Here is a 14,245-nt window from a genome sequence, read left to right as displayed (position 1 = left end):
TTTCTATGAGATCTATCCCATACCTACACAGAACAAAAAGAGTGATGATGAGTGTCTTGCCCAAAGACACAAGATTAGTAGACAGATTTACATCAGGTTTCACAAGGCAACTTTTGGGTCATAAGCCAATGGGAATTTAAAACAAAATACACAATTATAATTTACCACTACTCACAAGGCCTGTTTTTGGAATATGCCTTGCTAAAAACTCCAGCAAGCAGCCTAAAAATGTTTAAAAAGCAATTCAATGTGACCAAAGATCATAATTAATTAATTTAACACTCCCCCCATTTGGATTATTCAAATGTAAACACTTAAGTCTGATGTGACTAATATGATTACTTTCTGATAGCTCACAGATTTACATTTTTTTTTACTAGCCATGTAAATATACCCACTGCTTCAATCACACCTGCACTTCATAGATTCCGCCACTAGAGGGGGGTGTGACAAAACCATAAGAAGACGTTGGCGCGCAAAACATTTATGCTAACTTTCTGAGAGAAACGAGGATTTTCAGAGGTAAACGTAAAATACTCATAAAACACAGGTAATTGTATGATGTAACAACCTTTTTACAGCCTGAAATTTGATGAACACAGTTGGTTTGAAGAGAAAACTTACAGAAATCAAGATAAATGATTGATTGGTTCATATTAGCCTTTTAAGTCGTTGTCCATTTATTTAGATAATGTCCCGTTTTTCATGTGCTAACAGCCTAAAAAGAAATAGATTTACGTTTAAAATTATTCATTAAATTATTACTTTTTGCTTAATTTAATGATCTATTGCTGTTCCAATCGTTTTCACTTCGTTTTAGGAGCCTTTATCTTTAAACGTTAATTTCCCGAGTCTATCCCATGCACTTGTCCCATGTTTAATATTTGAGGTAGTCACCCTGCAGAATAATATTAAAATCAAACCAAATGCAGTTTTTAGATGTTTGTTGACTGCTTTCTTAGTTTCAGGGGGAATCTGCGCAGAGGGGCAGTGGAAGGAGTGGCTGTCTGCGCGTTGGCTGTCTGTGCCTTTGCGCACATGTGGACTGTGTTTATATGGAAGAGGAGAACTTCAGGTGACGTCTCGGATCGTGAACGGAGCTACTGGCAACTGTCCGCTACTGTCTGCGGTCCAAACCCTGGAGGAACATCAGAAAAGCAACGGACGCGAGAAGACAACTTTTGGTGAGTTTAGAAACGGTTTTCTATATTCGGCTTGGGTGAATCATGCGCTCCAGTGCGTCTGTTTATCCATTTGAGTGATATGGTTAAATAGAGTTTTGGCACCAGCTGGGAGAGTGATCTGTCCTATCGTCTGACATTATTTAGTGCATCTTGGTTTACATGAAATGATTCTTTATTATAGACATTATTTCTTCCAGTTTTCCAAGTCAAATGACAATTACGAATATTTTAAAAACAAAATATTTGAAACCACTATATATTCCCACAATACATGAGCATGTTGTGTCATTGAACACCCCACCTATCTCCCATCTTTAGTCTTAATTTTGATGCCATGTGGTTCAATATAAGTTACACTATTTCTCTTTCTTTGCTGTTGCTGTTTCCTAAAGATGATAGTGCACAGATTCATTTGTCACTTTGGGTGCATGTTTTGGTGCATATATTGTAGTAGCCATAAGGATAATATATTATGTATATATAAGTACATTTGTGTGTCTGTTGCAAGTATTTTTATAATAATATATTATTTAATATATGTTGTAGCCCATTGATGACCTTGTACCTTAATATTTGGATGACTTGTAACTTTTAGTTAGAAGCAGTTAAAGATTGACATGACAGGAGACAACATGACAATGCTAATCCTGTGTCAATCACAACATTAGAAACATGATAAGACATTACTAACACCTCTTAAATAGACGGGAATATCAAATGTAGGGCTGCAACTAACGATTATTTCATTAGTCAACTAGTCAAATGATTATTTCTATTGTACAGAGATTCTTTAAATACCTAACCAGATTAACCAGATAAAGATAAAAAAAATGTTTTTTAGGGTCACAATTACAATTTTGATATTTGTCTTCATTATTTTGATAGTCAACTTGTTACGATCAGGGGCAGTGCCAGACACTTTTGGTTGAAGCTAAGGGAGTGCTGAGGTGTTCGATGTGGGTGCTCACTTAAAAAGTGAGCCCCCCAGAGCCGCCCGTGGTTACGATTATTCCAATGATATATTTCTGACCAAATGAAATGTAAAACAAGAATAAAATATTGTGTGGGCTTGGCATTTAATAGGCAATTTATGCTTTCTAGTTTTGCTCTTTGCTAAAAACTGTCTTTGTTATTTTTTCTAACATTATTTTGCAGTAACAATACTCTTAACTCAACAATACTCAGTCTGTGAGTAAACCTCCCCCGATTGTCCTGGTTCTTTCCTGTTTTGGAGCGCCCCTCTGTTCTGTGTCCCATCTGTGAGTGCTACCTGCTTCCTGTCTCGCGTGAGACCCGTACGTGCTGCTGCTTTTCCTGTCGCATTGTGTGTCATTGTGTGTCATTGTGTGTCATTGAAATGAATGGTAGGAGCAAAGAAATACAGGTGCTTATATGCCTGAATACTGTGTCCAAGTAGTAGTGTTGTACCTAGAACTGGGTGAGATGACAAAAAACATTTAATAGAAAAAAAAAAAAAGTAAAATTCTTCCTCAAACTTTTTTTCAAATCCAACCACTTGCTTTTACTGACAATTTAGTGGAAGAAGGTTGCAAGTAAGCAAAGTCTATTTTATATATTCTCTGTATAAGTCACAATATGCACATACAATATAAATGTTATAATAAGTAGGCAAGCAAATGATGATGACAGTTAAAATAATAGGCCATTTATATTAATGGCTTGAATGGTGATTGGTTGAGATTCAAAGGTACCAACACTTTGATTGGCCTAAAGTGACAGGTGACAGGAAGTAAAAAAAACAATTTGAAATAACAAAATATTTGATTTAATTTGCTATTTATTTTAAAAACTCAAATACATATGTTGTCTGAATTATTATCCTACTACTCCATTTGAAGCAAAAATGCTTAAGAAGTATTCTTAACCACCTGCTGCGGATGCTTTTGTTTGCATGAGGAAAAAGCACTACAGAAATAGCGGACATACAATGAACCACATGTTTTGCAATGTGTTTTAACTGCACTTAGATAAATAGGGAAATAAACCGTGGTAGTGCTTCCTCTAGGGATGTGGGCTCATGCTGTGGCCATTGAGTATAATTGACTGGATCCTGTCGTGGTGAACTGTAGAAGGCTGCCACATGGAGCTTATCACCAGCTGCTTAGTGATTTGAGAGAGAAAGTGTTTTGAGAGAGAAAATGAAACATTAAAACAAAGAGATTTTATAGTATTGGTATTGGCTACAAATTGGCTACAAGCTACAAATCAAATCCTTACTGTGAAGGGGCTTGCATCTCCACACACCTGACTCTTATTTGGCCTGGAATAGTGATATTTTGATTTTACAGAATAAATGAGGAGCCATGTTTGTTTTGATATGGCACAGATCATGCAAGTCCCTGATTGGCTAGGAGATTCACAGGTGACAAGACTCACATCTCTGTAAAGTATTGGAGAAATATGTGTTCTGGATCCCAGGCCAATAAAAGCCATCCAGCAACAGAAAAGTTCTTGTGTAAATATTTATCATTTTGCAATTTAAAATAAACCCACCTTCCTTTCACAATACTTGAGCTGAGGGCTCACAATAGTACACAGATTTTTCCATGAATAAAAACGTGATAATGATCTGTAGTGCACGCCAGCCTTTAGCCTGTGTTTGTTAGTGGCACATCACTCACACACATACGTCCAGCATCAGCACTAGTGTAGATAGGAGCTCTTATCTGATGGCTGAGCTCCAATGTAAAGTGGCCTTATGCACCCCTTAAAATGCACTGCCTTCACTTGCGATTAGGCCTGTGTTATGGTTATCTGTCAGCCTGCACTATTAATGGAAAATGGCGATACATACAACAACACATCAACCTTGATTGCCTTGATTTAATCAGAATAAAGGTATGTAGAAATCTCAGAAAAATGCATTCAGTTGTTGAAAGGTAGCACTTAAAATTCTCAAGAATCTTTCAAACAAGGTAGCTTCTTCAAGTGTCTCAGGAGAGTGAAAACGGCTTTTTTACATTGAATGTTGAGACGTCATTGAATTAAATATGATAAAAGTCAATGAGAATGCAGTGTTAGGAAGCTGGAATTGGTCATCTGGAGTAAATGGCTATCCCAGTTTAAGGATTAGCTTTAATAATTCCTAAAGAAATAATAAATTGTGTATCTAAACATGAGGTAGCTTGAGCATGTTTTGCAGGTGCTGGGGATTTTGAAGATTCATGTCAGACAGAGGAATTTTAGGTTTAAAACAACTGGATTTCAGCATTGAAACTGGGAACCCAAATGAGTCTCATTTGAGGCTCATTCTGCATTCTGATTGCATAATTGACTTGAGAATCACATCAAATTCCTTGGCCAGCATGGGTTTTTTGTAATGAAGAATAAGTCAGCATCACAGTTGTTATCATTAAAACCTGTATTAGATTTGAACATGTTTACATTGTATCAGGGGACACATTGGGTCATGTTTATGATATGTGAAATATTAACTCTACCTTTTATGAGCCATACCTTTTTCATGCAACCTGAATTTATTCCTTCCCATTGCAATTTTATTGTCGGTCCAGACATTTGATCTTACTGGACCAAAATGTGGTTTTGATTCTCTATGTTATGTCATCTCTAAAAGCAGGCTGATTTCACACAGGTTGTCCATGTGTTTTGACTATATTCTGGTTCCCATCAGTGGACTCATTCAGGTCTGTGGACATGACCTGTCAGACTGTGCATTCCTCTTTGTGAAAAAAACATAAATCTCTCTATTCCCTGGAGTATGTCTGATGCTATGGTTAAAATAGTATTATCTGTAGCTGTCTGTTGGCAGTGTTGCATAAAAACATTGAGCACTTTGAGTAGGGCAGTGTCTGACCAAGACCTGACCCGAGTGGTGTAAAGCCAGTGTAGCAGGCAAAATCAGTTAGTTGCGCTAGAGTTAAGCTAAGTGTGTTTTTATTAGAAATCAATTGGATAAAGTTTTGTTTGGGCAAAGTTCAAATGTCTGGAAAGTGTGACATCAAGTACTGAATAAAATCAAAACTCCATGAATTACATGAAATAATTTATTAGTTCAGCTGTTAGTTCCAGTAGAGGTCCATGGGGGACAAATATAACAAAATCCATACCAAGTTGAAAGAACATTTAACAAAACTACAAACAAGCGGGAAGGCTATATTTCAAGAACAAACTTCTCAGACATTTCAAACTTCATGAGAAGATCTGCAGAACCACTGTGCCTGTGTTATATTGTTGCTATGGAGAACTGTTTAAACATGTTATATGTCCATCACAATGAGCAAAATTTAACTTTTTAATTACATATTTACAAAAGAGAATTAGATTTAAAATGAATCACACCCACTTTAAAAATATCACAATCTCTTAACAAAGGCCCAGTGTGCCAAGAACTAGCTGTAAGAACTGCAGAACAGGAGCTGTACAGCCCTAGGTATAAGAACAAAGGTCTTAGGTCTCATGAAGTATGAAATGGCCCGCAGGGGTTGCCTCTCCACAAATCTTACATATACTTGACCCGGTGGCGTTATCTGCTCTTCTTCATGGAGATATACAAGAAAACACACCAGAATCTGCAATTTTGAATATTATTGCTTTTTATTTTGGTATTAGTGGTATGATCGCACATAAAAATCAAGCTTGTTTATCACTTTTGCTTCCCACAGAAAAGCAGAAAACAGCTGTCAACACATTGTCAACACTGAAAATTATACTATAGCTATCACAGTATGGAGTTTTTATATTTGCTAGTTTTATCGGTAAATTGTGTTGTGCAGTGAATTACAGATTTTATTGCTTCAAAGCCTAGTATAACCGTTCAACAATAATGTTACGACACCTAATTGAAACACCACGGTAATGGAGGGCAGTGACAATGTATTTATGTGAATTACTTGAATGGTGATTGGTGGTTGAGATTCAAAAGTGTCAAGGTTGTAGACGATAGGTGACAGAAGATAGCGAGATAAAAATAACCTGCGTAACATATATGGAGCCTAGACAGACATCACTTAAAGCCCCAAAAGTACTCCGTCTGCCGCAAATCCTGCTGAGATTTTTACAGCAGTTTTGATTTGAACTTTGACCATGCGTGCATAAACATCTCATCACCCGCAAGTCCCAGTATTTTGCAGGTGACTGATGGCTGCTGTTACTTCAGAAGGGTCAGTGTGGGCCCCTCTCAGAGACCATCTTGGGACAGGGCCATAGCTGTGGGGGGCTCTACATCACTTTTAATGGAGATTTTCAGCATTGTGTAGTTAGTTCTAAACACGGTCAGGACCATTGCATTTTTATAGGTGCAGTAAGCAGGTTTATACTTAGGGACAAGTAAAGAAAGTTGACCCAAGGAGGATTTTAGCAAGTTGAAAAAACATCTTAGAGTTTAAGATGGGTAATAAACAGTGTTGAGCAAGATCCTTCAAAAAAGTATTTAGTTACAGTTACATGTTACTTTTTGCCAAAATAATTGCATTGTGATGAAAGTAACTAATTACCAAATAAAGCAACTATAAAATTAAAAAAAAAATCCTCAAAAAATACACCTCAGTTGCCTTTTCCAAGTAAAAACAAGTTAAATTCAGCCTTATTTGACCTGCAAATCACCAAATGTACCCAGAGCTATTCGAATTCACAGTGTTCTTTTCTACAGAATAGAACACAACTTTTTTCTGCTTTTTTGTTGCATAAATTCAAATTCAAAAATATTTGCTCAGGAAATTTTAACATGGTGGGAATTTTCCTAATTTAAAATGAAGACATACTTTCAATTTAAAGACTGTAGTGAAAAAAGAGGGTAATAAATACAATATATGCAATTGTTCAAGACTGGAAATAACCCCATTGTATGTAACTCAGCTGTCCCGCCCACTTCGATGTCTGGTTTTTCTCTCTCTCTCTCTCTCTCTCTCTCTCTCTCTCTCTCTCTCTCCCTCTCTCCCTCTCTCTCTCTCTCTCTCTCTCTCTCTCTCTCTCTCTCTCTCTCTCTCTCTCTCTCTCTCTCTCTCTCTCTCTCTCTCTCTCTCTCTCTCTCTCTCTCTCTATATATATATATATATATATATATATATATATATATATATATATATATATATATATATATATATATATATATATATATATATATATATATATATATAATTTATTTTTTTTTGGGGGGGGGAGGTTGGGGATTTATGAGAACAATGTATGGAAAATCACCCTCCAGAACTAAGGAACCAGCTCAGTGTTGAGCTCCAACATTATTCATTTTAGGTAGCTCAACATACTGTTCATATTGTAGTTTAATGACCAACTATCCATCTCAAAACAGTACCAATCACCCTTCGCACATATATTTTCATTATTAATATTCCTAATTGGAGTCAGAAGTTCATTCATGCATTCAAAAGCATATTCCCACTGTTGGCTGTATCCGGATCTGTTTTGTGTCACATACATGGGTTATTGGGGAGTGACAGTCACCTTAATGATAAAGATTGATGTTGAAACAATACAAATTTGTGTGTTACTTGCCAGTGCAGCTGCATACATTTGAATCATGCCACTGCTAATGAAGAAGTGATAAGTGAGCATAGACAGAGACATGTTTACGTATTGGAAAATGGGCCTACTCTAAACTAATGTCTTGTATTATTTGAAGACTTCAGGAATCCATATTATGTTGTACAATGTTTTCGGATGCTTTTCTAATAGTAAAAGTTTACATTATTTTGTACTGTATTATATAGTAGCTTTGGTTGGACTATACATTGTGTTGCTGCTTCACCAATTCGCATTTTCATCTTTTAGGTTGAGACAAAATATTTACTTTCTGCTTTTTATGCATTCACGAAAAAATCCAATCAGAGAGTTCTCACTTAACTTGATACTTTCCATAACTTGCACTAATTGACAGATATCCAGTTGAATCTTGATAGTTCTAAAACAATAAGGTTTTACCTGTCTCACTGCAGACTCAAGTGCAGATGGTTTGGTTGGACGGGACAATTCAGTATGAGGAGAAGAGGCAACCTCCTCTTCATCGTCTGAGCTCAGACGTCGTTTGTAGGGCACTTTTCTCACAGGAGGGGCTCCACACTGCCGTTTGGAGACAGGAGGCTCCTCAAATGGACAGCGGTGCTTCGGAGCTCAGGCTGGAGGAAGTTTTGAGACAGGAGCTCCTGAATGCTTTCATGCTGGCTGGGAGAGCTTGTGTTTGGGGGATGTGCTCTCTGAGCTCTTGTTTGAGGCAGAAGGATTTTGTCCCGGTTTCTTGAAGATGGCAGCTACAATAGTCTTTATCTATGAATAAGCAACAGAATTTTTTTTTATTTTGGATTCTCTGTGTCGATAAGAAAAAGAGAAATATCCTTGTACCATAAGGGGGTCCTACTCCTCATAGAGCAGGATGGCCTTCTTAGGGGAAGGCCGGTGCCTGCTGATGATTTTGTTGCAAACTGCAGCCAAGTGCTCCTCAGTGAACTCCCTGGTCACAGGCTTGGGTACAGGGCAGGCAGCTTTAGGCCGTGGGGCCACTGGGACCCTGGGAGTCATGTACAGGATGACCTGGAAGGTCTTGAGGCTTTTTCTCATGAGAGGAGCCGTGAAAGGCTCTTTAGTCTGGCCCATGGTGACAATATGGGACTTAGTGCAGGAGGCCTCTGCAGAAGAAGTCTTCTTAGAGGAGGTCTTCTTCCTCTACTTCTTCTTTATTGTCTCCACACGGCCCTGAGTACAGCTGTGCGGCGCAGGACCAGAGCCAGACTTCTGAAACACAAGACAAACTGTCAACTTAACACTCTCAGATCATGTATTGTTATACAGCACAAATACACCATGTGAACTAAATAATATGTGCTTTAATGTGGTCACATTTTCAGAAACCAAAATGACACGAGCTATGTACATGGTAAACATGGCACTGTCATATATTGTAGATTTAAAAAAAATAAGCACAGTATTATAGAACAAAACCATATACTATACTGTACTGTAAATAAAAATGACAGGTTTTAGAAATATTGTAACAAATTTAATTTTAATAATCAACCTACGAGGTTGGACACATAAAAAATGATTAATAGTGACTCACTCGTATTTCACAGTTCCTCTGACCTCGCCTCGTCATCATGGCGCCACTCCACTATAGTGTCTCATAATGTTCTCTTTCTTGCAGTCACTGATCTACAAAGCTAAAGCAGACTCCATCCTTATGGTGGTCTTGCTGAGGGCAGTTATGGCCCTTTTTGCATCCTTGTTAAAACTTATTGCTTCTGTCGTCCTCATGTTATTTTCCTCCTTCTCTACATCGAGTTTACATGCAAAGTCTCTTGTGGACGCAGGTCTTGGCCTCGCTGCGTTTCTGCAGTGCCTCTTCAAGCATCAGAGCGGCATGAATCTGGCGTTGACATGGCCCGTCGTGAGCATTCAGGCATCAGACGCTCTGTTCCCACGTCCAAAAGCTGAAAAAGCTGAACTTTTTGGCGTTTGACGTGCAGCATCAGCCAATCAGAGACTATCCTTCTGTGACAAAGCGACGTCATTATCCAGAACAAGTAGAAAGCCATCAGCTGCAAACTAGCGGCAACTTAATTATGCTGGGCGCTCTGGGTACGTGTGTCCAGAGCGTCCATGATGCGTGTTGGAGGTGTCTGCATTCTGTACTGTACAGGAGGCACGACATGTCCTTTAGCCAATCAGGACGCAGAACACAATGTGCGTTCATACACTGTAAAAAAGCATGCAAAATTGCACACACAAAAAAAATTGCGAAACAGCAAGACCGCGAAAAGTGAACCGCGATATACTGAGGGACCACTGTACTTTATTCATTCCCTGAGGAGGGGAAATTGTGGGGAAACAGGTGTCCAATAGCATACTGTGAATGTTTCCCACACAGTGCATCACAATTTAAAGTTACAACAATAACAATAATAATAAAAGTGCAGTCTGAGTCTAGTTAAAGGTACCGTTCTTATTTATCTCTAATATTTCATAATGCTTCAAATTATTTAACTAACAATATGTTGATCTTGTTGATACTAAACTTTGGTGGTAGTTGTTCAGATGTTTGCCCACTAACCAGAAAGTTGCTGTTCAGTGCTCATGACAATCCTGTGTGTACTCTGGTGTATTCATGTATGAATTGCTCCTTGTTTTTGAGCCAAGAAGAGGTCGAAAAAGACTAGACCAATATAAATGTGTCCATTTACCATAACTCCCACATAACCATGCATGACAAATCACAATTGCCCACACATAGCCATGTAAGTTGTGAGGAAACCATGTGCTTGGTAACACCATTAAACGTAGTTATATTCATAGGCATGCAGTTATATTATATGTAATATTTTATATTGTATTTTAATATATTATGTACATAGACGTATACATCAACTTATAATATTGCACTGTTTTCATATAGCAGTCAGTGTTTGGTACAAAGCCAGGTCATGATAACACATTTTGAAGTACAATATATTGCTGAAGAAAATATAAACCATAGACAAATTAAAAACAAATTAAACATTTTAAGAGTGTTTAGTTATTATTCAACTCTCTACAGCTAAGCCTAGCACAGAAAAATAACAAATAACAACACTAGTTCAAAGAAAAAGTGCTTACGATGAATATTCACTCCCAAAAATTATTGTTCCATCTCTCTCCATCTCTCATATACTGACTGATAAGTCGATATAGTAATTATTGTGACAGGCCTAAAGCCAGGGTTTTCCCAGTAGTCTGCTACAGGAAGAGGAGAGTCTGAGGTGTGGTTCTGCTCTTGCTCTCTGATGTGCTCATAAACCAGTGTTTAGTTTACTATGTTCCTTGGGACCAGTATTTCATCCACCGTCAGACTGTATGATTGGGAATAATTTGGAATCATACACAAACTCACACTGTGCGACTGAATCTCATACGGAGCTCAGGACGAGCTGTACAGAGGAATGGTCGTATACACTGACCTGCTCACACTGTACCAGGAACAGGAGTGGGCATGTTATTTAGTATGATATTTGATTTGATACTGATTCTTATTCTGTCAAAATTCCCTGAAAAGTCTTTTATGCAGTATAGTCATCTTTAAGGTGATCACTTATTGTACAATTAGCCTGTAATCCTATAGTAAGCTGTTGTTTTGTCCAAGATGTCAGTAATCTTGACGTCCAAATATACAAAGTGTTTCAGAGGTAGTCAGATGTACACTGTTGAAAAATATTTAAAGAAAAGAAAATACTACCACTAAGGCTGTTGTGGTAACCACAACATTGCATGATCAATCAGACCACATAAGGGATCAAGTAACTGCAGCAACCGCATTTTAATGAGACCCCACCCACAAGTCCCAGGTTATTTTGCTATTGAACTATAAACCAATTCATGTTTACGTGGCTTTAAGATGCGGAGATGCTGGAAATATATATCAGAGAAAGGCTGTGTAGGTGCTAAAGCTAAACAATAGTGCATCCCTTCAGTCTGAGGGCTCGACCCTCGAGCAGACGGGGGTTTACCATGGGTGTGCGATCCTTACTGCAAGAGCAGCAGACTTGAATGCAAATCTGCTCATTGGGGAGCTCCGTCCCACATGAGTTTAGTGCAGGACAGTGTTATAACATGACACAATAACATATTCTCGGAAGTTGTCTCTAAAAAGTGTCTTTTCCTGACATGTGTACACAAGTGTCTATCACTCACGCCTGGTTGTTTTATACTGTGTCTGAGTGGTATGATGGCTCGACATTCCCATGTATGTATTTATTTATTTTATTGGGAGAGGGCATTTAATGAACAGACATGATTCAACATGAAAGTAAACACACCGGATTATAGCCAAAGGCTAATTTCCATCCATTGTCCCAATAGTCTTTACTTGCACATAATAGTTTGAACAGATGAATGTGGCACCTTCAGGCATCTGGAAATTGCACCCAAGGATGAACCAGACTTGTGCATGTCCACAATTCTCATCCTGATATCTTCGCTGGTTTCTTTTGACTTTCCCGTAATGTTACACAAAGAAGCAGTGTTTCAGGTGTGCTTTCAAATACATCCACAGGCATGTCTCTAATTATTAAACTCAAATGTTGTCAATAAACCAATCAGAAGCTTCCAAAATCTTAACCTATCTAATCCTGACCTAAAACAGAAAACATTTTGTCTGATTTCATGTCAGACAGTGAGGAGGAAAAAAAGCATATGTGTTTTTTTTTTATCTTGTGTATGTAAACTTGTAGTTTTAGCTGTAGCTATTTTTCAAGTACAACTCCATTTTACATGTATTATTATGGGCCGATGAGCTATACCGCATACACTGCATACTGTGGTGCTGAGGTACAGAAGGTTACTGCAAGGGAACATTTAACATTATTAGAACATACTAATTCCACACAGGACCTTCTTGCTGTAAGGTGAAAATGCCTTTCAGCCACTGTTCAGTGTTTGTTTAAAAAATAAATAATTGTTTAGTGTCGTCATGATGCTAAAATTTTAGATTCCGATAGTAATAAATGCACTCAATCTTCGATACTGTTTACAATACCATAAAGAAGATAAATGCTCATTTTTAGTTTTTTTGTCATTTTCATACACAAAATAATTGTACTTTCTTTATCTTAACATGAGGTTTTATATTTTAATTTTTTATATTATAAAGCTAAACTGTTCAGGAAAAGTCAAATTTTACAGAATCGATACTTGCTCAAATGAGTATCTAGTTTTGATATCAATTTTAACAGTGATTAGTATCAGATTTTCATTACTTTTGACAACCTCTACTTTCATCGTCAGGTAGTTTTTACATTCATCAAAATGTTTTTTTTTTACAAGCTGTCCCATACAATTCAAACATACGATACAAGTGCACAGGCGCTTCTCGTCACCAGCCCCTGTTGTTATTACAGCGAGTCGGTCTGAATTGCTCACATCTTTTGCTGCTCCTCTGAGACTAACGGGAGGCTAAGTGCTTTGCTAAGTGACGGTGGTAAGCTAACGACGCTACAGGGGAACCACTTTCTGCCTTTTTTCACTTTTTAACCTCAAAACGTCTTATTCTGTAAGCCACCCAGGAGCCTTTTGAATCAGAACAGTCCTCCCCCTTGGCTGTACCTTCATAGTTATTTCAGCTGATATTTTTATTATTTCATAAAATTTCATCATCCCTGCGCTGCATTTTTGAGTGGAGTCCAGGGTTACTGTAACAAAATAAAACAGCAGATTCCTTGAAACCGCTAAAACTCAAAAGACGTGGTTGAAAGTCCCACAATAACATCCTTTTTGGCACAGCCCAAAAAATACAAACATGTTTCGTTGCCAATAAAATGATTTGACTTTCAAATTTCATGGAACAAAAATCCATACTAAACCAAAAGTATCTTGAGAAACTAGAACTAACAGGAGCAACACTTGAACATTACAAGATCTAAATTAGAACTAAACCCATTTCAAATCAGGATTACTAATTGCAATGGCCAAACTAGATTTACAGTGGACTAAGCTTGAAGTTAGCTATGCTTTTTCAAAACTTTAAATTAGCCAGATCTAAAGTTGCTATACATTTTTTGATGATAATATGGTGTTGGCAATATAGGGGGAATTGTTTATATATGTTTATGTATCGGGAGGTATTTATTAATACCTAGAATTTTTTCAATTATTTTTCAATTTTCCCTATGGGTAAATATCAGATATTAGTAGTTAGTATTAGTATTGAATCTAGATACTAATTTGAACAAATATTTTTTAAAAAAGCAAAAAACAAAGCATTAATACAACAAATATCTGAATGGTCCTGATGTATATCAGAACCAGTATAAGACTACATGATCACAACAAAAAAACACTATTATTTTTTTCTGTATAAAATTACATTCATCAATTGAATTGGTTTAGAGAATCAAATCTTAACAAAATCAAAAAAGTTTGAAGTTGTAGTATTGTGACAAGACTAATATCTGCCAATCCATAGTCAAGACTAAACAAGATCTCAATCAGTTCTAAACCAGAAAGTCTAAACATTCTCTAGGTCTAAACAAGGTCTACAATGGGGGTATAAAGCCAATCGACAACAACACTTGTACAGCTTAACCAGAAATTTTCACACCATG

The 14,245-nt window shown here is 37.3% G+C and overlaps 1 protein-coding gene across 2 annotated transcripts in view; it reads left to right on the top strand.

Moving 5' to 3' along the window:
• The first annotated feature begins 1,031 nt into the window (after positions 1-1,031).
• The window catches only part of si:dkey-49n23.1 (semaphorin-3D), a 102,532-nt gene continuing 89,318 nt past the window's right edge, over positions 1,032-14,245 (top strand). For both annotated transcript variants that reach the window (XM_033966678.2, XM_033966680.2), the window contains exon 1: positions 1,032-1,184. The gene's annotated coding sequence lies outside the window, so the exon portion shown is untranslated. The remainder of the gene's footprint in view (positions 1,185-14,245) is intronic.

This window comes from Periophthalmus magnuspinnatus, chromosome 5, assembly GCF_009829125.3.
Source record: "Periophthalmus magnuspinnatus isolate fPerMag1 chromosome 5, fPerMag1.2.pri, whole genome shotgun sequence".
NCBI lineage: Eukaryota > Metazoa > Chordata > Actinopteri > Gobiiformes > Gobiidae > Periophthalmus > Periophthalmus magnuspinnatus.
This window is presented reverse-complemented; position numbering and strand designations above follow the sequence as displayed.